Source organism: Haliotis asinina, chromosome 15, assembly GCF_037392515.1.
Source record: "Haliotis asinina isolate JCU_RB_2024 chromosome 15, JCU_Hal_asi_v2, whole genome shotgun sequence".
NCBI lineage: Eukaryota > Metazoa > Mollusca > Gastropoda > Lepetellida > Haliotidae > Haliotis > Haliotis asinina.
The window spans coordinates 15,854,295-15,880,894 of NC_090294.1; the positions used below are offsets into that span (position 1 = coordinate 15,854,295).

The 26,600-nt window shown below is 40.7% G+C and overlaps 1 protein-coding gene across 2 annotated transcripts in view; it reads right to left on the bottom strand.

Annotated features, from left to right (window-relative positions):
* The window catches only part of LOC137266430 (uncharacterized), a 46,793-nt gene extending 21,329 nt beyond the window's left edge, over positions 1-25,464 (bottom strand). Inside the window, exon 1 of one of the 2 annotated variants that reach the window (XM_067801923.1) lies at positions 25,206-25,464. The gene's annotated coding sequence lies outside the window, so the exon portion shown is untranslated. Of the gene's footprint in view, positions 1-7,926; positions 7,947-25,205 lie in introns of those variants that run through there. The other variant, XM_067801925.1, reaches the window with a different exon arrangement.
* Positions 25,465-26,600: the final 1,136 nt, after the last annotated feature.

Here is a 26,600-nt window from a genome sequence, read left to right on the forward strand (position 1 = left end):
CCCTGATTATGGTTCTAGGTTTCATGGCACCGTGCCCGTCCTCGTGTGTTTCATTACAGCGGCAAATGCCTGGGACGTGCTTCACTGTAATTGTTCTTCTCACGTGGAGTGAGTGAGTAAGTGAGTGAGTGAGTGTGATCTAGTTTTACGCCGCTTTTAGCAATATTCCAGCAACACCACGGCGTGAAACACCAGAAATGGGCTTCACACATTGCACCCACGTTGGGAATAGAACTCGGTCTTTTTTGTCACGAGCGAATGCTTTAACCACTAGGCTTGAATACTGATCAAAGTGGCGTTAACTTGAATTTACTGTCCCACTAACTCTAAGTCATTTCATAACAAACAGAATGTATTCCACTGTTATCAGCACACACGACTTAACACAGACCTTCGTGTTAAATCAGTTGTCAGTCACTTTGTTACTGTCTGCAATGTAACTCCTGTAGCTTCATTAGGCAAACATAATAATGGACTATGCAATCCGAGTTTGCAACGAATGAGTTAATAATATCTTGATGCTTGACCTGTGATTCAGAAGTGGACAGTGAATGTAATTTCGTTAGGGTTCACTGCGTAAAGCGTTTCGATGTAATGTCAGAGTAAGGTTCGAAGAAAAACAAGTGGTGGCAGCTTACCACTTTGGTTAAAAGTCTATTCATCCATTTATCATCAAAAAGTGTGTTCCACTGGAGTCGCTGTTTGTGTGACATCAAATTAAAAAGATATGGTTTTGTCTGTAGATTTTGTACAATACTATAACAATGCTATGACGTCGTTAACTCCATAACGAGCGAACTAGCTACTCCAACGCCCCCATATGTGATTTCAATATATACTGGACAAAATAAGTTAGGGATATTGGCATTTTTAGGATTGATATGTTACAAGTGTGTTAATGAACAAATAGATCATTATTCAGAATTTCAAAATTTACATATATCCCTAAATATTTGTGTCCAGTATATCATGTCGGTAAATCCCACGATTCCTTGCGAATTTGACCAGGGCGTCATGTAACCAGCACAGGACCAAAAATCAAATCAGACCTTCTACAGATCATCAGAAAACTAATAATCAAGAAAACGTATATGTGCCAAGTATCCTTGCAATCTCATCCATCGGCCTACCTGTCTCCACAGAGCTCAAGCTCTGCTGAAGCGTCTAACTCAACCCCTTGAGGCTAAGCTGTCTATTCAGTACAATGACGTATACCCAGCAAGCACTGGTCATTCCTGAGGCTTACATTACTAGGATGTCCCGTGTCCATAGCCTCAAGAACACCGTACACTCGTACAACGCCACATATACATACATTGCTGAAATGGGCTTTAACTCTCCTGGTTATACATCCACAGCGATATCTGCTTCATGAAGGTTTATTTGTTGTCCGAATCTCCCCTACCGCAATGTGTATCGACCAAGAGAAAAGAGATTAGGCACAACGACATCGTTCTGTATTTCGGCACAATGAAGCTCTACATTACACGTACGTGAAGCCCTGGATGTGTGTGGAGATTAGGTTGAGTCGTGTGCGGCATTTTGCAATCTTTCTAGAACAAATCATCAGGCCTAACCTATTGATATGCTGCTTCTCAAACTGCCAAAGCGCTGTTGTCGAATTGTTTTAATCTACAGTCACGCGATACGACGGCAGAAGATGAAACAGAATCGTGTGTGCTATTATGGATAAGAATGCATTACTTTCCGAACATAAGGTCATTTTGTCGCGATTTATCGTGGCGTGTTATCTTGTCGAGATACACAGTGGTACCTTCTCTGTCAGAGATACCAGTGGCGTAGCTTCCATTGTTTATAAATGCCCGAACTTGGTTATATATCTAGTAGAATTTTGTTAAAAAGGTTTGGTAAGCCCTCAATACAATCTACACATGACACTTTTCAACGTATCGGGTCTGGTTCATTTTAGGGCGGCAGACAAGAAACACACAAATAATCGGCAGACATAATCATATCATGGTCAAGTATCTGGTCAAAGTATAATGTGGCCATTCAATTGCTCGAGATGTAATTATCGACATATATTTGGTCAAGATACTAGATGTCATTTGTCGAAATTGTCAGGAGTTGCATGTCCCTTGTCGCGTACGAGTCGGATCTTACGAAAGGCTCTGACGTCTGATCCAACATTCAGAAATATATATTGCGGTTCCCATAAAACACCTTCAAATTCGTTTTCTACTGCCTGAAACTATTCAGTCTACAGGAAAATTACACACTTGAAAACTGGATTTGAGGAAAAAGAAATTACATCAAACCATGACATTGAAGAAAACAGTTGTCTATTCATAGCACACCTAGTACAAAACTACATTAACACCCGTATCGTACAGATCACCACAGCCAGTGTTTGGAATGATATTTGGAACCACCTTCAGACATGGGGAACTATGTTGTAGGCTGGAAGAGCTGCATCTCTGAAGCAAGAATTGGGCTGGTGGCTACTTCACTATTGTCCCACATGTATCATAGTTATCAGAGCAAAATGTGAACGTCCGACACCAGTGTTGCCGCTCCTACACTGTACCACACAAAGATGACACCATGTGACAGTAATGAGATTAAAACGATGTTTTACCGGACTCTCGAGCCCTGTCTGGAACCAAGACCACATGGCACTACTTTAGTGACCGATTGGTTCGGACTATGCCGCGCCAGCTTCTCTGTATCTTAAGTCAGGTCAGCTATTTGAAGAAGCAAGCCTTGGACAAACGCCAATACAGAACTGGCAATCGATTATAAATATCTGCTTGACTTGTCCAAACAGTCTGTCGCTTGCAAGAGTAAGCTATAATAGGACAGTATTTGATGTAATCAGTTTAAATACATCTCATAGTAACATGTCTTTCTAGGTGATTGTGACAATCCTAGGACCTGGGTAGTACGATCATACAGACTCCTTGGCGACCAAAGCATCTCAATATAGTTCCAGTAATCACGTCTTAATGGTGTTCGAGAGGCCACGTCAAACAATACCACCAAATGTAATATGATCACGTGCGACCATTTACTGTAATACGTAAATAGAAACTTAAATAGAACTTCATTCGATTAATAAATTTCGAGAGTTGTTTATTGAGGCAACAAGTAAAATCTTAATATCCAAAAGGTATTTTCACCATTTCAGTGATGGTACCAATTGCTGAATCTAAAGCCTTGAATCGCTTCGAGGTTTTGGAAAAGTGTTTTTCTGATGTTTAAATTTTCATGTTTTTACATGAAGATCTACCAAGATCCAAATGCACTGTCGGTCTTCGATCAGCTTAATGCAGCTTCAGCATCATATGCATCGACCTACAAACCAATCAGGCAAGCGAAATTGAACACCCGATCCCGATAGTCGCCTATTTCAAGGATGGTAGGGATGGGCACCAGCGTAGATAAGCACTTCAGGTAAACGTAGGTAAGGGGAGCAATGTTGTAATGAAAGCGATCAATGACCACTGTCGAAAAATATAAATGAATTCACGAAATACCAGAGTAGGAGAAGCAAGGCACCAAATACTACTGCAGGGAAAGGTGTGATGTAAGGATAAGTTTTGGTAAGGAAGACACTACATACCGTTGTTGGTAAAGAAAGGCATTAAATATCACTGTAGATAAATGAAGGTACCAAATACCACTGCAGGTAAAGGAAGGAATGAAGATGACTGTAGATAAATGAAGGCACGAAATACCATTGGAGGTAAAGGAAGGCATTGAAGATCACTGTAGGTAAATGAAAGCACCAAATGCCATTGGAGGTAAAGGAAGCGATCACCGCATGTAAATAACGACACAAAGGACCAAGGTTGATAAAGAAAATACACTAAATATCACTGTAAGTAAAAACAGGAAGTGAAGACCAGGTTCGGGTAGGACTGGTACCAAACACAATGAAGTATAAGGACAAACAAACGGAAGTAGGCTTTGAAGACAAGCGTAAATGGGGGTAGACGTCAGAGACTAAAGTCGGGGGTAGACGTCAGAGACTAAGGCTGACAGGTGTAGCTTCGAAATGCAATTATTTTGCAAAATTTGAAAATATTAAAGTATAACAAAGATGTCTACCATCATGTCAAAGAGGCTAGTTTTACGCGAAACGCGAAATAACACAGTCTGTTAGCTCATTTCTCAGTGAAATCATTGTGAAGCTTTGATCATCATGCATCCTTGACAGTTAATCCAGTAAAGCACAGACTCATACTAGTATTCTAATCAACTAGTCTTCTGATTATCACAAAACAAGCAAATGCTGTAACCTTTATATCATGAAATTCCTGGTAGCGCGTTTTATGACTTCTTAAACATGCAAAACCATTAGTACGTTGGTAAATGTATTATTTGCTTTTACCATAGAGGACCACTGACGATAATAAGTGTCGTATATTCTTAGCGTAAACACATACCGTCATCTATGAAAGTGATGACGTTAGTGGTATTACTGGGCGACAAGATGTCCCTAATTTATCCTGACATTTGTCGTTGATGTGATAGGACCATCACTACACCATATTACACACAGTGTTTTAACATTTACCGTTATACTGTCTTAAACTTAAACTCTTAGACCGAGGGCCAATGCATTCTCTCAGCTGCTGATATATGTTTCATTATAAATTATTATAAAATGTTTTAAACTAAAAATATCTGGAGCTAACAATGTTACATCCAAAAATGATTTGACCTATCGCTTAGAGACAACTGAAATACCAATTCTACATGATTTCGTAAAAAATGATTTAATTCTTAAAATAAACTTTAACAAAGACTTCGCATGTTTTGGAACTGCCGATGGGTGCTTCGCCAGCTCATGACGTCTTATCTTGACAATGAATATGTTTTTTTGGTACACATTAATACACGAATAGATCATGTGCATATCTATTTCGCACCCAAGTTATCATAAACCTATGTATTAGTGAGAAAAAAATATCATCCACAGTAACGCTTTTTATAAACTGTAGCAATAATGATGGTTGAATAGACATAATTAGATTTAACAAGCGCTCGTTCAATTATCAATTGCATAAAAATGTTCTTTCGCCCCACAGTTATATTTATACTGGGAACATCTCTTCCGATAAGGACGCTGCAATACGTCTAAGTCATGTGCACTGAACAGGTGAGCAAATATCTTTCCTTTTGTACCAGTTTTACGTTATAAGTTTGGCTGTTTACCAGTATAGATAGGTGGCATTTCCTCTAGTATTTACTTTAGAAATATGACATTTATAACAGATGGAGACACAAAGGGAAAGGACAATGCCAAAATACTCAGTAATTCAGTATAATTGACGACTTCATACTGAATGAAATTTGGTGACTTCTAAATTAACCGTCAGTGTGTCTAGTATCTACGCTGTTTAACTATGTCATTAATGCTATATAGTATACTCACTTGCGAAATTAGCGAAACTGAATTAAGTTCCAATGACGACATACTCTGACACTAAATCAAGGTATTCTGAATGAGGTAGATGATATACTCTACCAGACACAGACAGCATAGACGATATAGCGACAGACAGCAAACTCTGGCAGCGATAGACGACATACTCTTAGACTAAATCAAGGTGTTTTGAATGAGGTAGATGACATACTCTGACAGAGACAGACAGCATACTCTAACAGCGATAGACGATATAGAGACAGACAGCTTACTCTGACAGCGACAGACAACACACTCTGACAGCGAAAGACGAAATACTTTGTCAGAGACAAACGACATATTCTGACAGAGATAGACAGCATACTCTGACAGAGATAGACGACATACTCTGACACTAAATCAAGGTGCTTTGAATGAGGTAGATGACATACTCTGACAGAGACAGACAGCATACTATAACAGTGATAGACGACATGAAGACAGACAACATACTCTGACAGCGATAGACGACATACTGTGACAGAGACAAACGACATATTCAGACAGAGATAGACTATATACTCTGACACTAAATCAAGGCATTCTAAATGAAGCAGACGACATAATCTGACGGGGATAAACGATATACTCTGACAGGTTTTGAAAATGAAAGTAAACATGTTTGGAAAATGGACGCCAAAATATTCTGACAGAGAAGGGCAAGATACCATCAGCATATACTTTTACAAGAAAGACAATGTACTGTGACAGAACAGGACAGGGTAATCTGACAGATATAGAGTGCTGAGACCGTTCTGTGGAAGACACTGACATGACAGGCTACTACAGGTTTGATGGAAGTCCGCGCTTTTCACGACTCATCTTCTGGCATAAGATTCTGAACACGCTTGGAGTGAAGTATGTGCTTTTCGAGGTTTCCTTCAGTCAACATTCCAAAATATATGTGTGGGCGACGTTTCTCACATATATAGCTTACTGCTTAGCTGCAGTTATCGTTACACATAATCCGTCCACAATGAATATTTCATGAAGTGAAATGCCAACATCATTCGCTCCAGAAACCCGATAATTACGCCTATAATAAAGTGATTTGTTATTTAAATAGACGTGAACCGAAAGTTATTAAAACATTATCGTGAATCTATCCTCTTAGTGAGACAACAAACATTGATGTACAAATTAACCATTTATACTGAATACAAAGCACGCTACAGTTCAACTGAAAGCTTTGGCTTATTTGCCCATGACTACGGGGCAAAGTGAATCGATTAATAGGAAATTAACAGACATGAACGAATATAAATAAAGTGAATTTGTTTGAACTGCAAAGAGTAAACGCTTTGATGATTCTTCTATACAATAGATGATCCGGTGACAAAGCAACGAAATCTAATTTCAAAAGACTCTCCGATCCTATCTACGTTTTTCGCTCTCTGGAATCGGGAACAATTGAGACATAACGTGAGCGAGTGGGAATTTACGCTGATTCAGCGATTCAGACGACATGGTAACTGGGATGAGACAAGGCCGAACATGACATTTTGTAATTATGTAAATATGAGACTACACATTCAATCTGGTACCTGAACCAGTTATTGAGTGAGCGAGTAAGAGAGTGGCTGGGTGTGTGGGAGAGTTTGTGAGTGAGTGAGCGAGTGAGTGAGTTTTAACCACGACTTGAAGATACATCTAAGAATGATAGTTGCGGGTAAGGCGTTGATTGGCTAACCTCTTGCCTGTTTTGTACGTTGCCTTGGGGACAATACATGGCACCATCTTAGCGCATGTGCTAACAAATTCACGAATATACTTCACACAGAATAAAGAGAGCCTTGAAAATCAGTACAAGCTTTCAACATTGATTAGTTAAAAAGGTATATTCCTTGTCTGTTGTATTTTAATACATTGATCCTCATTCTGTACTGACATATCAAGACTCTCGTCATTATAGGAGTGCCACAGATGTTGCTACTGATATGCGGCAGGATTCCGTTCTAGTGACTGTCGGTGGCACCACAAACGTTGGTGAAATTTTGAAGTAAAAGATACCAACAAGTATTTAGAGTTATCCGCCCATGAGAAGTGATTTTGATCGGAGCAGACATAATCGTTCGGGAAGTTTTGGGATAGGGCAGTTTCTCGAAGTAGCAGAGCTGCAAAACACTGTACAATGAGGCAAGAAACGCGTTAACAAAAAAGAGAACTTATAACCATGGTAAAAGTTAGAGTGGGGAATTGCATCGGGCATTATTTTTTGTCACTTTTCGTCAAATTTGGGCCTGTCCTTAAACAACTTTCAGAGAGCTGTTCTGATCTCCTGCTCCAACTTCCTTGATGTTGCAACCCTATTCAAATACTAGTGAAGCAAGAGCCGTCCTGAAGTTTCAGACATGAGGCTGACTTAAGACGGACTGCAATTTACAGACTGCTGCTGAGTTCCAGTCCATACGCGTCCGTCAACATAATGCACAGAATGGATGAACTGAACAAAACTGACGTCACATTCATCAACCTATCTAGATATATACACTTACCTCACCTGATGTCAAGAAGGGAATTACAGGTGGCCCGGATGTGACAAGCGTCTTCTCAATTGTGACCTGCTTGCGATATCCAAACCTACTGTACGCACCATTCGCCTTTCAAGATATATACATAAACATACATCATTGACAACGTGTTCAAGAATGAGTAGGTGGGTTGTATGTCGAACAATATGTCAGAGTGATAATTATATCAGTCCGTTTCAGCTCAGCGTGAGCGCAAACCGAGGCAGGCCCATGATGTTTATCACTTTTTTTAAAGCCTGTACCACGGCTTGGCATCTGGACGTGATCTAGTATCACATCACTCGAAAACATCGTAAATCATTGTCGGGGTCTTTATAGCGCCTTATATCCTGGAGCTAAATTGTGTTTAGATATAATGTTTTCTGGGTTAGAAGGATATTCGTATGTTCCTGGGACTCCATGGTTAAGCAGGTATTATATATCCTTTAGTCAGAAACGTTGGACACATATTAATTGCACCAGCGCTTATGTAAAAAAAACGTGGTTCAACTGTCACAAAATTGATGTACGATAAAATTCAATAATAGGACTTGTGTTGTTAGCTCACAGCCCTTGGCTTGCCTTCACACTTGTAAGTGACGAGTAGGGTAGACCAATCACTCAGCAAACACTAGGTTTTCATCGCCATTATGAAATCATTCATTCGTACTGAAATCGTAAATGTTCGAGCCTTAATCAAAGATTGCATACGGTTGAATAAGTGCTGCTTTTATCTCTACTTGTGTGTGCGTGCGTGCGTGTGTTTGCGTGCGCGTGTGTGTTTGTGAAAAATGTGTAAAGTGAGACAGAGAGGTGAAGTTGCATAAATGTATGCGTAAATGACAAAATCATTTCGACATCAAGAGGATATGTCTGCATGTGTACAATGATAACTGTATCAAGAGTATGTGTTTGTTGGACGTCGCAATCAGCAGTATTACACTTGTACGACGTGGCCTGCAAACAATGAAATCTAGACCAGTGAGGTGTTACAGTTACATAAATACCATCAGTGGTCTCAGACAATAATCTCTCTGTACATTTGTTCTGTTCTTAGTTTGTTATATCTTTTCAGTTACCTACGTGTACTTATTTGTCTTTATTGAATACGCCCATGTATTCGGAAGCAAATGTGAAAAGGCACCTGCTATACATAACCGAGGCCACTACACTGATCTAACATTTACCAGGTGCTATTTATAGGAGGCGGGCGCTTACAGACACATACACGTGAACGCTCAGGTAAATATGGCGGCCAGGTGAGACATGGGGCAAGGTTTGGCAATACAGAGTGTTCAGTCTGAAACTCCGTGTCAGTCAGTCTGTATTACCAGAATACACCTAACTGGTTACAGCAGTTACGCGATGTGATATGATTCCATGTCCATATACCAACATGATTAAGGAAATGGAGGTTATATCTCCAGGGCAATGAACAGTAACTGCATATAAACAGTGGGGTATCTAAAGTGTCACCTGGGTATAATGGGCGTTCAAGATGAACATAGGCCAACTAGTGTCAAAAGGAGTACACTGACAATCTGATTAATGGTTGAAGATTGTCACCATGTTGTTTGTGCCTATGCCACATCCGCTGGTTGAATGACAAGAATATCAAAAACATTGAAAAGTGCAAGACGTAGGATGGAAAAAGCTATATGGGCCGAATCGCAACAAGTGGTTTAGCCTATCACGTGCATTTCATGACAAGTAACCGCCAGTGTGGTTCATTGCACCATTAGCTGAACTGCAAACTGCGTTAATCAGTACGACCTTTTACCCTGGGCGTAGACAAAGGCGTGGGTTTGGAGAAATTATCTCCAGTTTTTCCCGCCGAGAGTTATATATTGCATTCACGATGAGTGGCGGGTTCGTTGCATGTATTCCTAGAATGTTTTTTGCAAAATCTTTGAATATAAATGATTTGCATGTTCACGTCACAGGGCAGTTGGGTAGCCTAGTGGATAAAGTGTTCGCTCGTCATGCCGAAGGCCCGTGTTCGATTTCCCACAAAGGTACAATGTGTGAAGTCCATTTCTGTCCCCCGCCGTGATATTGCTGGAAAATTGCTAAAAGTGGCGTAAAACTAAACTCACCTCCTCACTCACACTGGTGATGTCACAAACGACGAAAAGTGGCGACGTTCTACTAATAAGCCCCAAAATAATGTCTCCGTTTAGAATCAAGAAACTGTTTTCTCAATAAAAAAGAAAGCGGGCAAGGTAACACTATGCTAAACTTACTTCGCACAGGACAGACCGCCCTTAATTCTACGTAACACCTTGTACATCAGCTGATGTATGTTTAACCACGTAGATTACAAAGATAGATAACAGGTTTTCACGAAAAGATTCAAACATTTTTTCGCGAATCAATATGAGTTATTAAAATGAAGTAGAATTTTCTTATTAGTGTATCATCTCCTTGGTGTTGTGTCGGTGTTGTTATAAGGGTGCTGTATAATTCGGAATTATGTTGTGAAAAATTATTTGAATTTACTGCGTTTATTTGCTGACTAAAGGTCACGCTGAGATTGAGATGATACTGATTAATGTGTTCGCTCCATCAATGTGAGTGAAACGTATTCACTTGTTCACACAGTCAGTACACTTATATATCTCATAAACTGTACAAATACCATCAAAATGAAATATCCAGCTTTAAGGACGACAACTTCCTGTTTATTACGTTAACCGACGTTAAAAGACGAGGTAACGATTTCGGTGTAGGATAATAACTGCAACATCTGATTTGGTCATGCATCATACACTGCACTCATAATTCCCAATTGTGACCTATATCATCACACATAGCGCTCATAATTCCCAATCATGACCTATATCATCACACATTGCGGTCATAATTCCCAATCATGACCTATATCATCACACATTGCGGTCATAATTCCCAATCATGACCTATATCATCATACGCTGCACTCATAATTCCCAATCATGACCTATATCATCATACACCGCACTCATAATTCTCAGTCTTGACCTATATAATCACACATTGCACTCATAATTCCCTATCATGACCTATATCATCACACAATGCACTCACAATTCCCAATCATGACCTATATCATCACACATTGCGCTCATAATTCTCAATCATGACCTATATCATCATACATTGCACTCATAATTCCCAGCCATGACCTATCTTGTCAGTGTATAGTAACGTCTTGCTTCTGCTTGAGCACCTTGTCCTTAAATGTGAGAGACAGGTTTGTTCCACTATATGTGAACTGTGTGTATTTACCCGCAGGTCACATAAAGTGGTATCACACCTGTCTGTCACATTTAATACATCAGTTATACTCTACATAACACATTGTTTTGGTGACTGAAGAGTGAGAGAAATCAAATTAGCACCTCACAGACAGCAGTATCACATCTGTCAGTAAATTGGATGAAATGTTTCAGTCTCAGTATTAAGGACGATTATAATAATGTGGACATTAAAGAGTATTTTTTTCTATATTGATATTCATTTTCAGTGAAGAGGTCACAGCTCGTCATGAAGCTGTCGGTGCAACCTGAGACGACCTTGTCCTTTCAGGTACCTCGTTTTCAGTGCATTATGACCTCCCTTTGCTATAACAGATCAAAACTATTCGCTTTTATTAAGCCCCTTATTTTGTCAGTAACCTATCAGTACTTGTAGCATAACATAATAGACGCCTATGATCTGTGTCGCATTCATAATTGTTGTTTCAAAGCCAGAAACACTTTTTATCTGCTGTTTTCTTCGTTATCTTCAAATGATTCCACTAAGTCTAGGAATCTGTATTTGTAGCACTGACAGATCATTATAGAAACTTTTTTGTGTGGCGAAGCAGCAATTCTGGGAAAAATAAGACTGTAGATTCCATAATGGCAGCTGAGGAATCATTTATGGTTTTTAATGATGCCCTCACAACCAGATAATAGCAAATGGGCTAACGACACCAGACAGCGCCTCCTGGCGTTATCGATACATTGCTCGAATCAAAGAGAACGTCGTGAATAGCCTCCATTCTCTTTACAAATTTGTCTGATTTTATTTAGCAGACCATTCGCAAAACATCAGTCAGAAAAAAAGTTGCTGGACTAATTATATTGTAAGTTTGGAACATGGGAAAATATTCCACGATGTCAAATCGAGATAGAATATGATCTTCAACAGCTTTGCCTCAAAGCCAGAATCTTTACATGAACTCTGGCAAAGACTTATGTTCAAAACAAGAACCTTCAGGGGACACTACAGAGTGAGCATTTTCAGTAAATTAATCATTCCAACACATAACCTGTTGTCGCATTTGGCAAGTGCAACCAGATATGCTAGTTTGCTTCATTATCACAACAGGCAACTGCATCACCAGATACATATTCTGAAGAAAACGAGAGAAGAGGTGGATGGACTGAGAGGGTAATGGTGTGATGCAGTTCCATTTCGATAAATCAGATAACCTTTGAGCTTATGTTTTCAGTCAATACTAGCATCCAGAATAAAAGCTCATATACCAGACATTAACATTAATAAACTAGTTGCAAGACCTTTTCCATATTCCAAATCAATGCATATTCTATGATACACACTTCTTGCCATTCTTCGCCGATACTGGCAATATGCCTTGAATGATTTGGGTTAAATCAAATGGAACGTTACCTTCTCACATCCATAGGTCATACACCCTCCAATAATTTGATATACATACCATACCAGTTCTGACTTGAACGCGTGGTTCAGAGGCAGCTATCAGAGTCGATGGCCAATCTGATCAATGGAACTTAGTCAAGAAATACCAGCAATGGTAAAGCACTTCAAATATGGGGAATGAAATATCATCTGGGGTGAAGTTGATTGTATACATGACGTTCCCAGAGGCGGCATGATCAGGAGAACATGGTCGGATTCAAGGGGCTAGTCACTCTCATGATGGAAGGGGCAATAATTGTGATTGGCAGAGATTGGTTCTTGGTTTGACTATTGGACTTGAATCAATGGTGGAGGAATTGTCGTGTCTGAGGCAGTAGTAAACGATGTTGTGACGTCAATTCAATGGTGTCTGATAGAGGGGGCTGGTGTGTATTTTACACCATGAGTCTTAACGTTCTTCACCAAACTGCACGTCTTGTTACGGAATGAAGAACTGCTATTATTAATAGTGCAGTGCATGAGTAACTTATTTCAGGATGATGTCATTTTTCGGTCAAATAAAGGACATTCAAATTCAGGTAAATTTGACTAAATTTCCAGAAAGGTCTCTACTTGACCATATGGCGCTGGGTAACCTGTAGTTAACTAAACATTTCATGCAGTTACCTGACTGTTGTGACTGTTTGAGTACAAGTGCCCATTCACATTCACTTCGTGTTAAAGCTACAGGACAACAGTAAAGCTTAGAGATGTAGCAAAACCTATCGAAACATACCACTCTGGAAACAACGATGGGGTTATGAAGTTCACTGACAGGAAACCCCATATCCAGTCCTGTATACTGCGTATTCTGTCCTACGAAGTGTTGCTATAATGAGGCTAGGCGTAAAGTACATACAAATATCATGCGTGAAAGCTTAACTGGGTACTATAAGAATAAACTTGTACCATGGTATGTATTTTTGAGACCAATGCGTACTATTAGACAGAAAACCAGAATATAATTTCAGGTTTATTTTAAAGAATATTGTGCTACTACGAGACGAACTGTACACGAAACAGGGACATCATACTATGGATGTTCGGGTGTGAAAGGGGTTCTATACGACAAAATGAACGGGAAAACAGAGTAGGATGGCATTTATATTTGGAAGAATCAACGAGTGACTGTGATACAAAGTGTGCAGAAAACCTGAATATCAGATCGTATATTTGGGGAATAATTAACTTATCAGTATAAGAACACGTTTACGGGAAACCAGCATATCGTGTAAAGTATACAAGACGTAACGAGTTACTATCAGACTAAGTGTAAAGAAAGACAGAATATGACATATGATAAATCTGAAGTATTAACTGGCATCTAAAGGCTACATGAACATAACAACAGAATATCATTGACAATCTGGAAGAATTAAACACTTACAATAAGTATGCGTTTACTCGGATGAGCCGTTTTCTATAACGCGAAAACAGGGTTACCATGAGACTGGCTGGTACCACAGGAAAAACAGTTGCTTCATCAGAGCAGTTAATTAATGTCTCAGAAGCAGTGATATGAACGTCAAACACGCCACACATCCTCATGTGAAACACAGCATTGACGAGCTCTATCCGGGTTGGATGATAATCGATTACAAATGACAATACTTTTCAAAGAAAGCTCTAATAGGGATGTTTACTCAGCTGAAATAACCACCCATCATGAACACCGCTGAATGTTGATTGATATCAACTGAATTCAGTTGTTTTAAGTTCCGTGAATAGATTTCATAAAGATAACACGCATACCAAGAAAGATTGCTCCAGTTCTTCACGTCAAAGTTCTATTCTTGTTAGATGTAAAGCGGACGAATGTTTTCCTGTTGAATTATTAACGCAAAGACAATTTTCTTCAAGTTAATACCGAAATAAATAGAAGACGACTGAGCAGTTGCTTTCATCACTATGATTATGTCTCTATTGATATCACGATTCTATCTTTGGATGTTCAGTAACAGAGGACCCGTGAAGGTGCCGGGGTAGAATAGGCCTTCAGCAACCCATGCTTGCCATAAAAGGTGACTATGCTTGTCGTAAGAGGCGACTAACGGGATCGGGTGGTCAGACTGGCTGACTTGGTTGACACATGTCATTGGTTCCCCATTGCGCAGATCGATGCTCATGTTGTTGATCACTGGATTGTCTGGTCCAGACTCGATTATTTACAGACCGTCGCCATATAGCTGGAATATTGCTAAGTGCGACGTAAAACTAAACTCACTCACTCACTCACTCAGTAACAGAGTTCAACTTTCCTTATGTCCTTTGGAAACGTAGGAGGCGAAATCACATGATTCTAAGTCAGCTGGCACAACCTAACACAATGACAGTTTGGATACCCCAACAAAAAAGTTAATTGGCACACCCTAACACAAAGATAGTTTGGATAACCCAACACAAAGTTAACTGGCATACCCTAACGCATACCCTAGAAGCATATTTAATCTGCAGCTCACTACGATACGTACAGTGTAGTATCGAATCTGCAGCTCATCGAGATACATTTTATCCAAATTTTAACTCACTGAAATATATAGTATGAGGATTCTCAACATATGTATATACAAGCAGGGAATCTGCAGCTTACTGAAATACGTCGCAGGAGAATCTTCAACTCACTGACATACACGGTAGAAGGATCCTGAACACACTGAGACATGCACATGGTAGCAGAAGGTCTGCAGCTCATTGAGATACGTACATAGAAGTAGATAATCAGCAGCTCATTGACACACATATAGAGAATTTGAGAATTTGCAACTCAGTGAGATACACAGTAGAAGAATCTTCAAAGCACTAAGACACATGGTGGAACGGAGCCTCAACACGTTTAGATACGTACAACGTAGCAGCAGATCTGCAGATCATTGACATACGTACAGAGCAACAGAGTCCGCAGATCACTGAGACACGTGAAGAGCAACAGAGAAGCTGCAGATCATTGAGATACATGCAGAGCAACAGAGAAGCTGCAGATCATTGAGGTATGTACAGAGCAACAGAGAGTCCGCAGATCACTGAGACTCGTGAAGAGCAACAGAGAGGCTGCAGATCATTGACATACGTACAGAGCAAAAGAGAGTCCGCAGATCACTGAGACTCGTGGAGAGCAACAGAGAGGCTGCAGATCATTGACATACGTACAGAGCAACAGAGAGTCCGCAGATCACTGAGACACGTGAAGAGCAACAGTGAAGCTGCAGATCATTGACATACGTACAGAGCAACAGAGTCCGCAGATCACTGAGACTCGTGAAGAGCAACAGAGAGGCTGCAGATCATTGACATACGTACAGAGCAACAGAGAGTCCGCAGATCACTGAGACTCGTGAAGAGCAACAGAGAGGCTGCAGATCATTGACATACGTACAGAGCAACAGAGAGTCCGCAGATCACTGAGACACGTGAAGAGCAACAGTGAAGCTGCAGATCATTGACATACGTACAGAGCAACAGAGAGTCCGCAGATCACTGAGACTCGTGAAGAGCAACAGAGAGGCTGCAGATCATTGAGATACATGCAGAGCAACAGAGAGTCCGCAGCTCACTGAGACACGTGAAGAGCAACAGTGAAGCTGCAGATCATTGAGATACATGCAGAGCAACAGAGAAGCTGCAGATCATTGAGATACATGCAGAGCAACAGAGAGTCCGCAGCTCACTGAGACACGTGAAGAGCAACAGAGAAGCTGCAGATCATTGAGATACATGCAGAGCAACAGAGAAGCTGCAGATCATTGAGGTATGTACAGAGCAACAGAGTCCGCAGCTCACTCAGACACGTGAAGAGCAACGGAGAAGCGGATACAGTATAGGAGACAAAAACAGAGAATAATCATAAATTACACTTAGTCTATTCTTACTGACATACATACGCTGCAGTGACAATCACGTGAGGACAGCACAGAAGCAGTTTCCATGTCAAACAAACACAACTTGTGAACAACATGCGAATAGGACAAGAATAGAGAATCTGCATCTCGGTGAATCACAACCTGGAGTCCAAATTATACTACCGGATTTTATGCGTAGTTATTATTCCGCCTGAGTGTATCTCAGTAACGATTGCATCTGTGACAGCAGCAATGACGGCGTAGCGATGCACTCAACACTCCCTGGATTACATTACCCAAGCACGTACCCTATGTCCCCGGTCCCGGAGCAATGAATAATAATGGCCCATCCAGATGGACAAATGTTTCATGTTCCAGGGTCCTGCGACAAAGCTTTGACTTCCCTGCCCTGAGGAGGGCATCGACGATGATGAATATAGAGGAGATCCTAGGGTGATGGAAGACTTCAGAATAGCATAATGATGTGGAATACACATGCACATTACAGGACGTGAATATAATCCATTGATTCCGTTGACGGAAGCTGTTTGGAAGATTAATCTAATGCCACCCAGTTGTGCCAAACAGAATACAGCATTAGGACGAAAAGACCAGATAACATAACGAACACGAATGGTGGAGCATGTCAATATAGATCGCACAGCTTTTAACTCTTATATCATATCAGAAATGTAAATAGAGTGGCTAAAGCATTGTAATCTTCAATAGAGAGTACACTGCGAACGGCGCGATGAGAAAAAGAGACACATCGGCAAAGTTTCAGTCATTGTGACTTTAGAAACTTACATATTCACCGTAACGTAATTCAATTTTTCAATTAAAAAAACCCATATCGACAGAGGAAGTCAAATAACCAGATTATCACAGACAGAGAACTGAAACTAGCTCCTAACTGTAAAATCAAACGAATATGGACAATCATAACATAAAAACGGAATGGAAAACACCAGCAACTGAGGGTAGATCACTCAGCACGATGAATTCTAATTCATGTAAATACCACTCTAATGAATGATGTACGTATTCCCGGGCCCCTAGGATCGATTTACACTTAACACGCATGCCATGTTCTCATATACATATATATGAAGGGGCGAATGACATAGCGTGAGGTAATACAACCTTCACTGAGACACGTACAGCGTGTTCTCAGGTTACATAATTAACACTGAGGCAGGCGTACTAGGTCCAGTGGGGTCTCTATCAGTGTGCTGCAAATACGCTTAATCAATGGATAGGAGGGTCAGGCTCTGTTTGATTGCTTATCTCGGTGGAGATGGACGGTCCACAAATTATCATGTAAAGCATTGTCTCGTCCAGACTTACATATGTACTTCGCCCAGCTCGAATACTTTGCGACGTTGAACAACAAAAGCAATCAGTTCGTATAATGTAACACGACATTTAAACGAGGTGATTAATACTTTCTGATCTTCACAAACAAAGACATGTCCTAATGATATTAGTAAGAAGCGACGAGGGGGATCGCGTGGTCAGGCTCGCTGACGTGGTTGACATGACATCGCATCTCAGTTGCGTAGACCGATGCTCGTGCAGTTGATCAATGTATCGTCTGGTCAAGGCTCGATTATTTACAGACCGCCGCTGGAATATTGCTGAGTAATTCTCTTGCCTCTCGGAAACGTTTTCCACAGGCACTGTGACATCAACGTCCCAGTCTAAATGGGTCCCGGGTACAGCGTTATACATGGTCCCCAGACACACCAATATCAGGACTTCAAAGTAACATTCGTGAACTGTAGCCATGGCAGTGTTTGATGGTGCACTGGTACATAGCCGAGATGAAAAAGCACGCATTTTCTGTTTCCTGTCATAGCCAGAATTTCATCCAGTAATTGCCAGATAAGTGCAACATAATACGCTTCGCTGATTGTCTGGTCCTTAGCATGATAATAACCCACCATGATGACACCTTCAGCATCTTGGGCACGGAGTCTGCAACTTTTACAGCTGATGGGACAATCTTTAGTGTTGTTGTAAGTGTTGTTTGTAATCGCAAATTGTTGGAAGAACATTTCTAGTTCAGCTTAAGAGAGCTAGATAAAACAGGACATGATATGACTGCATGTTCAGTCAGACGTCAGAACCTTTTGGGCCTAACGAACTGATACTTTGTTCATAGCCAAAGGTTCTGTGGAAATGGATAGGATTGTACTCTCTCTTGGAAGTCATCGGTCGGTCAGTCATCGGTCGGTCCACTCCATGTCGTGGATTCTCTGGGTCATTTCTGGAGTTGCTGACGTTCTTCTAGACTCATTCTATCACTCTACCTCTCTCTACTTAACGGTGACATGGAAAGGGGCACCTGCCTATGTGTGCCCTAAATGTTAAGCCTCATATCTACAAGTCTCCATTGCTCTAGTATGTCCATTCTCCGAAAGTATTAAACCCCATGTTTGTATCACTGACTTGGCACAGAGACACAATGTGCTCAAGTTGTTCTGGAAATACAGTAGACATTACACTTACGCTGCTTCTTTTAATGCCCTCGTGATAGTCTAGTCCGCATAAGGGGGGTGGGGTAGTCCAGTTGCTAAAGCGTTTGCTCGTCACGCCGAAGACCCGGTTCGATCACCCACATGGGTAAAATGTATGAATCCCATTTCTGGTGTCCCTGTCGTGATATTGATGAAATATTGCTAACAGCGGCGTTATATTCAGCTACGTTACACACTCAGTCGCATCAGTCTACCTTGACATTGTTACGAGAGTTTATTTTCTGTAAATTGTATTATTAATCAAGTAATAATTATTATTGGGTCACAACTCTTAGTGTTTTGAATGATAATTATTACGGGTCACATTTCGTATCATAAATGTTCAGTGGTATCAGAATTTTTTCGGCAGGCCTTTAAGGTAGTCCTATAGAGTTACCTCCCTCTGATTATGTTATGAGATAAACACGAGGCTGGTCTAGAGCATTCTACCGGTGACGGCGATGGTCGTATGTGCCCGAACTTTCAGGAAATGACTTTATATATAAAGACTAGTTACCCGCGTTGTTGGAAATACACGGAAATACACACAGAGTACTGGCGTATGTGTTTTTTCCTGAGTCCGTCAACGCTTGATCTTCATAACCGCTGCCTGACCGCTCGCTGTGTTATATTCTGCATAACCGTTTCTCACTCTCATATGAAGACTTCGGTTAGTTGACATTATATTTGTGACCCACTACTGTAGATGTGACTCATTTGCATTGTATATGAAAATTCTCTTGTGAATCTGTATATTTTTGCCTTTGTTCTTGCTGAATACAAAATTATTGAAAATCTTAGACTTGTCAGTGTTATATTTTGCTGGTTCTGCGGGGATTTCTTACACCTTTTTTCACGGCAATTTTTTAACCGTAACAAAACACAGAATTCCCCTGAAAACAGCTGATGACGTTGTATAGGTTATGCAAATATTGATCTTTTTGGATACTCTAAAGGTATAGTCCAGTTAGTAACGCAGTGAATGCCTCATCTGTTTAATCCCCTCTAAAATAACGGCATTTTTAGCAAACAGTAAGACCATATTACATAATACATACGCAACGGCATGCTCTCCCTATGTGGGTGTGTGAATGTCAGCGAGTGAGTGAGTTTTGTGTCACGACGGTTGTAACAGCCGTGTCTTCGCTTAACGTTGAAGGGCCGTCTTCTCTAGAGGCGACTAACTGGATGGGGTGTTCAGGTTCGCTGACGAGGTTGATACATGTCATCGTATGCAAGTTTCGCAGATCGATCCTTGGATTGTCTGGTTCACTTGCCTTTGTTTACATACGGAAGCTATATATCTGGAAAATATTGCAGAATGCAGTGTTGAAAAACAAACAGACATAACCTATCCCCGCTTAACGTGAAATGTCCGAGACGCTGGGCAATGTTATGGAGCTGATAAAACACGAACAATGATTTGACCTAACCTGGATACGATCTGACGTTCATAAAGACCAGGAAGTTTGCAGCAGGAATATCTGCTTTCCTTACAGTCAGGCCCTTCTCTTCTTCAATCTTTAATGTACAATGTAAATGCATTCATACCTTTTTGTCGGACGACGTAATAAAGAATACATGAACTCTTCATTACTGGATAATGTAATCAGAATGCATTCATGCCTTTTGTCGGACCATGTAATAAGACTCCATGCTCACCTTGATGTTGGTATATGTAATCAGAATGCATTCATGCCTTTTTGTCGGACCACGTAAGAATGGATGCATCATTTACTGTCGGACGATACGAGAATGCAGGAAGACCTATATGTCGGACCTGAGAATAAGAACACCTTATTGTCGGAATATAAGAATGCAAGAATACCTTATTGTGGGAATATAATAATGCAAGAATACCTTATTGTGGGAATATAAGAATGCAATACCTTATTGTGGGAATATAAGAATGCAAGAATACCTTATTGTGGGAATATAAGAATGCAAGAATACCTTATTGTGGGAATATAAGAATGCAAGAATACCTTATTGTGGGAATATAAGAATGCAAGAATACCTAACTGTCGGACCACACGAGAATAGATGCATACCTATATGTCGGACCATATGAGAATGTAAGAATGCCTTATCGTTGGGCCATATGAGAATGCAAGAATACCATATTGTCGGGCCGTATGAGAATGCAAGAATACCTTATTGTGGGAATATAAGAATGCAAGAATACCTTATTGTGGGAATATAAGAATGCAAGAATACCTTATTGTGGGAATATAAGAATGCAAGAATACCTAACTGTCGGACCACACGAGAATAGATGCATACCTATATGTCGGACCATATGAGAATGTAAGAATGCCTTATCGTTGGGCCATATGAGAATGCAAGAATACCATATTGTCGGGCCGTATGAGAATGCAAGAATACCTTATTGTGGGAATATAAGAATGCAAGAATACCTTATTGTGGGAATATAAGAATGCAAGAATACCTTATTGTGGGAATATAAGAATGCAAGAATACCTAACTGTCGGACCACACGAGAATAGATGCATACCTATATGTCGGACCATATGAGAATGTAAGAATGCCTTATCGTTGGGCCATATGAGAATGCAAGAATACCATATTGTCGGGCCGTATGAGAATGCAAGAATACCTTATTGTCGGGCCGTATGAGAATGCAAGAATACCATATTGTCGGGCCGTATGAGAATGCAAGAATACCTTATTGTCGGGCCGTATGAGAATGCAAGAATACCTTATTGTCGGGCCGTATGAGAATGCAAGAATACCATATTGTCGGGCCGTATGAGAATGCAAGAATACCTTATTGTCGGGCCGTATGAGAATGCAAGACTACCTTTATGTAGGACCATATGGAAATGCAAGAATACCTTACTGTCGGACCACACGAGAATAGATGCATACCTATATGTCGGACCATATGAGAATGTAAGAATGCCTTATCGTTGGGCCATATGAGAATGCAAGAATGCCTTATCGTTGGGCCATATGAGAATGCAAGAATACCATATTGTCGGGCCGTATGAGAATGCAAGAATACCATATTGTCGGGCCGTATGAGAATGCAAGAATACCATATTGTCGGGCCGTATGAGAATGCAAGAATACCTTACTGTCGGAATGTATGACAATGCAAGACTACCTATATGTCGGACCATATGGAAATGCAAGAATACTTTATTGTCCTGCCACATAAGAATGGATGCATACCGTATCGTCGAACCTGACATAAGAATTCAAGAATACGTTAATATTGGACCATATAATGTGACTACATGAATACCTAGTTTTAAAGTCGGACCATACAAGAAGATAGCATGAATTATTGTCACGCCATGCAACAAGAATGCATGTTCATTCAAGTCGATCTGACTGTATTTACACCTTCACGCCTTAGTTTAAGACCACGCACTGTAAATGCAATGAACACCCATAGTATTGACCATGCAATATGAATTTTAGCACCTGACCCTATAAGTATGAATACAAAACACAGTGTACCCTTGTCAATATATAAACCTGTAATTTGGTTCTGTCCTTTCGGCCTATTCACGGCAACACCATATATAGTTACAACCTCGAGTTGCTATATGATTATTCAAAAAGGCATCGACTGTTCAAATAAGGGCATTTCCAATTAATCAAAGAAAGCTTCAGAAGTCGATCTTGACACAAAATCAATAACGGCAAGCCTGTTTGTTTTTCTATCTGAATTTGTAAATCTCAGTACGGAAGGCATCACCATACCGAGTCATCCGGATACTGAGGACGAAAGCATCTGAATAACACTGCATACGTGTAAAGCTAATAAAGCAACATGATCACAGCTTCTATTGGTTAGAGACTGTGATGTGCCACCTTTAAATATCACCATCTGTGCGCTAACTGGGACCTGACAAATTCGTACACCGAAACATGGTGTCCAAAACCTAGATGTTCCTGTTGTGCACGTGAGATTTAAAACAGGTCTGCTTCCTGCACGTCACTTCAAATAATCACCCTACACAACACCACATGTTGTTACAACACCTGCCGTCCCTACCACCAGATCACAACCAACACTAGCACCACGTACTATTATTTCTGACGATACACTTTGGATACTACTACCACTGCTGCTGCTGCTATACTACTACCACTACTACTACTACTACTACTACTACTACTACTACTACTACTACTACTACTACTACTACTACAGTGGAAGCTGTCTAAACAAGCACTCATTGTGACTGAAGAAATAATCCAGTTGAGAGCTGACACGGTTATCTACGACTAGAACTGAATCCGTTTTGTCACTCTCAAACTTGCCTAAAACTAAACTAACGGAAAATATTTCCTCTATTGTTATTCCATACATTATGTCATTGTAAATAATACGCTTTAAGTATGTCTCCTTGACTATTCCCGTAGTTACTGCTGTCATAAAGTACAAGACATCTGCTGTAACACCATGTACATGTTATTGTTTATACACACGTGGGTCAACCAAGGAGTTCCGGCACAGCATTGTTCAATTTCAAGCAGGACGGATTTGCTCACTTCAGTTTTGATTAATAGTTTTTCATGACTATGTGTTTCACCAAAGAGATAATCGCCTTCGACTTGTGTAACTTTAGGCCTTTCCCCTACTTCCTCCTGACCTACGCTGATACAAGCTGATAATTATCGTACTAGTTAAATATTGCACCCACTCACACAGCCGAAAAACACGTATCTTGGTCTGCCTTATTCCAGAATTAGTATCACCTTTAAGTCATAAATCACTTATTTCAGTGACTATCTAACGCAGAAGTTCACGTGAAGTGGTGTATAAATATGTCAACAAGAGGTCGCTTTGATCGTTGGAAATCAATGGGTGGTCCTGTTACAACACCTGGGCTATGGTATATATAGACGGTGCCCTAGTCGATAACCTTCAGCAATTAGTTGGAGCATCGGGGCGTGGGTAGTGTGATTATGACTGCTGGGTGTGCTAGGAGAATATAATTGCTGGGACGTAGTGCTGAAATAGTTGTGATATGTACAAGTTTGGTTTAATTGAGGGATTGTCTCCTCGAATTGTGCGAAAGCTGCCTGATTGAGTGTATTTATAACACAGCTCTCAGATGTATGATACGATCTCGATTGAGTGCATGTATAACACTGCTCTCAGATGTATGATATGCTCTTTCTTGAGATCAGTACCTACTTCCTCTCAGATGTCAAACATCCCTATTTCAAACGGTCATGTGAACAGAGAATCTGGAGAAGGCGCGGACCTGTCCGAAGCTGTCCTAGAAGCAGACTTAAAACATGTTTATAGACTGAAACAGACTCCTGTCCGTTGTATCAAGACTGGAGCAGACAACAGACAGTCTGAACAGAACATGACCCAAATCAGCAGAAATTGCGAATCAAGAATGGAAGCAAACCCCGGACTGCCCCATTCTAGTCTTGAAACAGTCTGAATCATGACTGGACGCAGACGACACCCCTTTAATTACGACGAGAAATAACTGACACTAGGTCCTAATGGCGTCCAGTGCTAATGTGCAGTGTAACGAAATGCAAAAGTGTAACCAAAGAGGTTAATGCAATCACACAGCTGAAACCAGGGTGGAAAGGATGCTCCGATTTGCTTTCTAAAAGCCATTTCGCTCGTTTTTCAGCTTTCATCCCGAGGATGCAACAGGTTAATGATCGGACGTGATCTACCGTGTTTCCCTATTGGACAGAGCGGACGGATGACAATGACGAATAGCCCGGACCAGTGTCTCTTATCCAAGACAGATAGTTAACTAGGTTATGTTTTTTTCAGCCCATAAAAACTAATTACGGAAAATATATTGATTTGTTTTGCAGCATGTGTCAACTCAACCATCTACACCGGATACAGCCTGGAGATCTTATTCTAGTATTCCAATACCTTGTATCAACTGCTTTTTATTCCATCAATTTCCCGATCACTAGACCCTGACAAAATTGTTTGCGAATCTCTAGTCATGCTGATAATACTCCTCGTAGTTAGTTACGTCTGCTGAGCTATCACCGTGGTAGTTGTCGTCATTTATTCACGGCGAAATCTCATGGTGCAAGGAAGAAAATGAAGTGCTTGGTCATTGTCTCACACACTGACACCTTAATATACACGAGCGTTTAATTGCCACGAATTTGCCTCGAGCTGATTCAGGCAAGGTGATATTTGTCGCGTGGACGACATGATTGTACACATAGGAGAATGGCAATAGGTACTTACCTATAAGACAACTACCACCTGTTGACTCAGTATACGTGGTAGGTTTCTTCAGAGTTTTAGAATCACACCCATGTTCCTCCGCAGCTCTCGTGGTCGAATCGGCTTGCTGACCGGTCAATCACATTGATCTATCGATCTCTCAGACGCAGCAACAGTGTGCTCGGAATCACTGGCAATGTCCTCCGTTGGTGATTGTTGAAGGTATAAGACAATTTACGTCACTGCAGTTTCAGCCGCTAGTCGTGCAGACGACACTAATGCTTGAATAACACTCGACAAACAGGCGTTGGCAGTTAACGTTAAGGAGAGGCAACAGTATCAAAGGGAAGTAATTGGTGTGGAGATTTATCTGATGGGGACTTCCCGGCTGTTGACGGTGCTCCTTTTCTTCACCACGAAGAAACCTCCTCGGCTGATCAATAAACGCACGGCTCACGTGCAAATATTACCGACACCATTTTGTTGGTAGAGACCAGTTGCTGTTAGGCCCTGTTATTAGTCTGTTCTCGCAAACACGACTCTCTTCAAGGTTGAAGCAGGGTGTACTGTGTTTATTCCAGAAGGAACTGACGAGGTATCGTCACCGGGACGCCCCATTCGTCACCTCCCACTCTCCCCTTCCCCACAGCCTTCGTCACTTAATGGAGAATTTGTTCAGGTGTGATATGTCAAAGGTGTGTACACTACGATAGCACGGTGTTTTCCACCGTTGCATTCGTTTATCGGTCTCATTCGTTCCTGTATCCATTGTTTCATGTTAAGGTAACCTGAAAATTAATCATTTGAAAGTAAACAACATTGATTGATTTTCCACATGGCCTGAGTGTGTTAGAAGGTGGGCAAGGGCATCGATTCTTGCTCCATAGAAGGCGTGTCACCTGCACAGCTCAGTAATGCTATGACGTGTTCTGTGAACATTTATATGGGAAACTTACTCACTGCGAGTACTGTAATAGCTCATTTGACACACATTTCCGAAAGGCTTTGTGTGCCACTGTGTGCAGTGTGATTCAGGCCCAGCCGAGCGTACTTAGCGAACTATAACATCAAACAACATGATGAAACATTAAACAACATGATGAGACATTATTTTGTTCAAGTGCAATGGTTAACACTCTATATAACAAAACACTGGCTTTCAAACTTCACGTTGACAGATCCAGTTAGTTTTGAACGTTAAAGGACCAACTCTTTAAATATTTTTTAAAATAAATTTTGGGAAATAGTGGCGGGTCGCCACGACAAGCATACTTATTCCACAACAAATCCAGTTAACGATGTCGTTTGAACTTTTTGCTTCGTAAATTTATGAATTTCGTTCTCATGACGTGCTTACAAATATACTGTAAGCTCCGCAGTAGTAAATGATGTTGATTAATCTCTTACAAAGCTGTA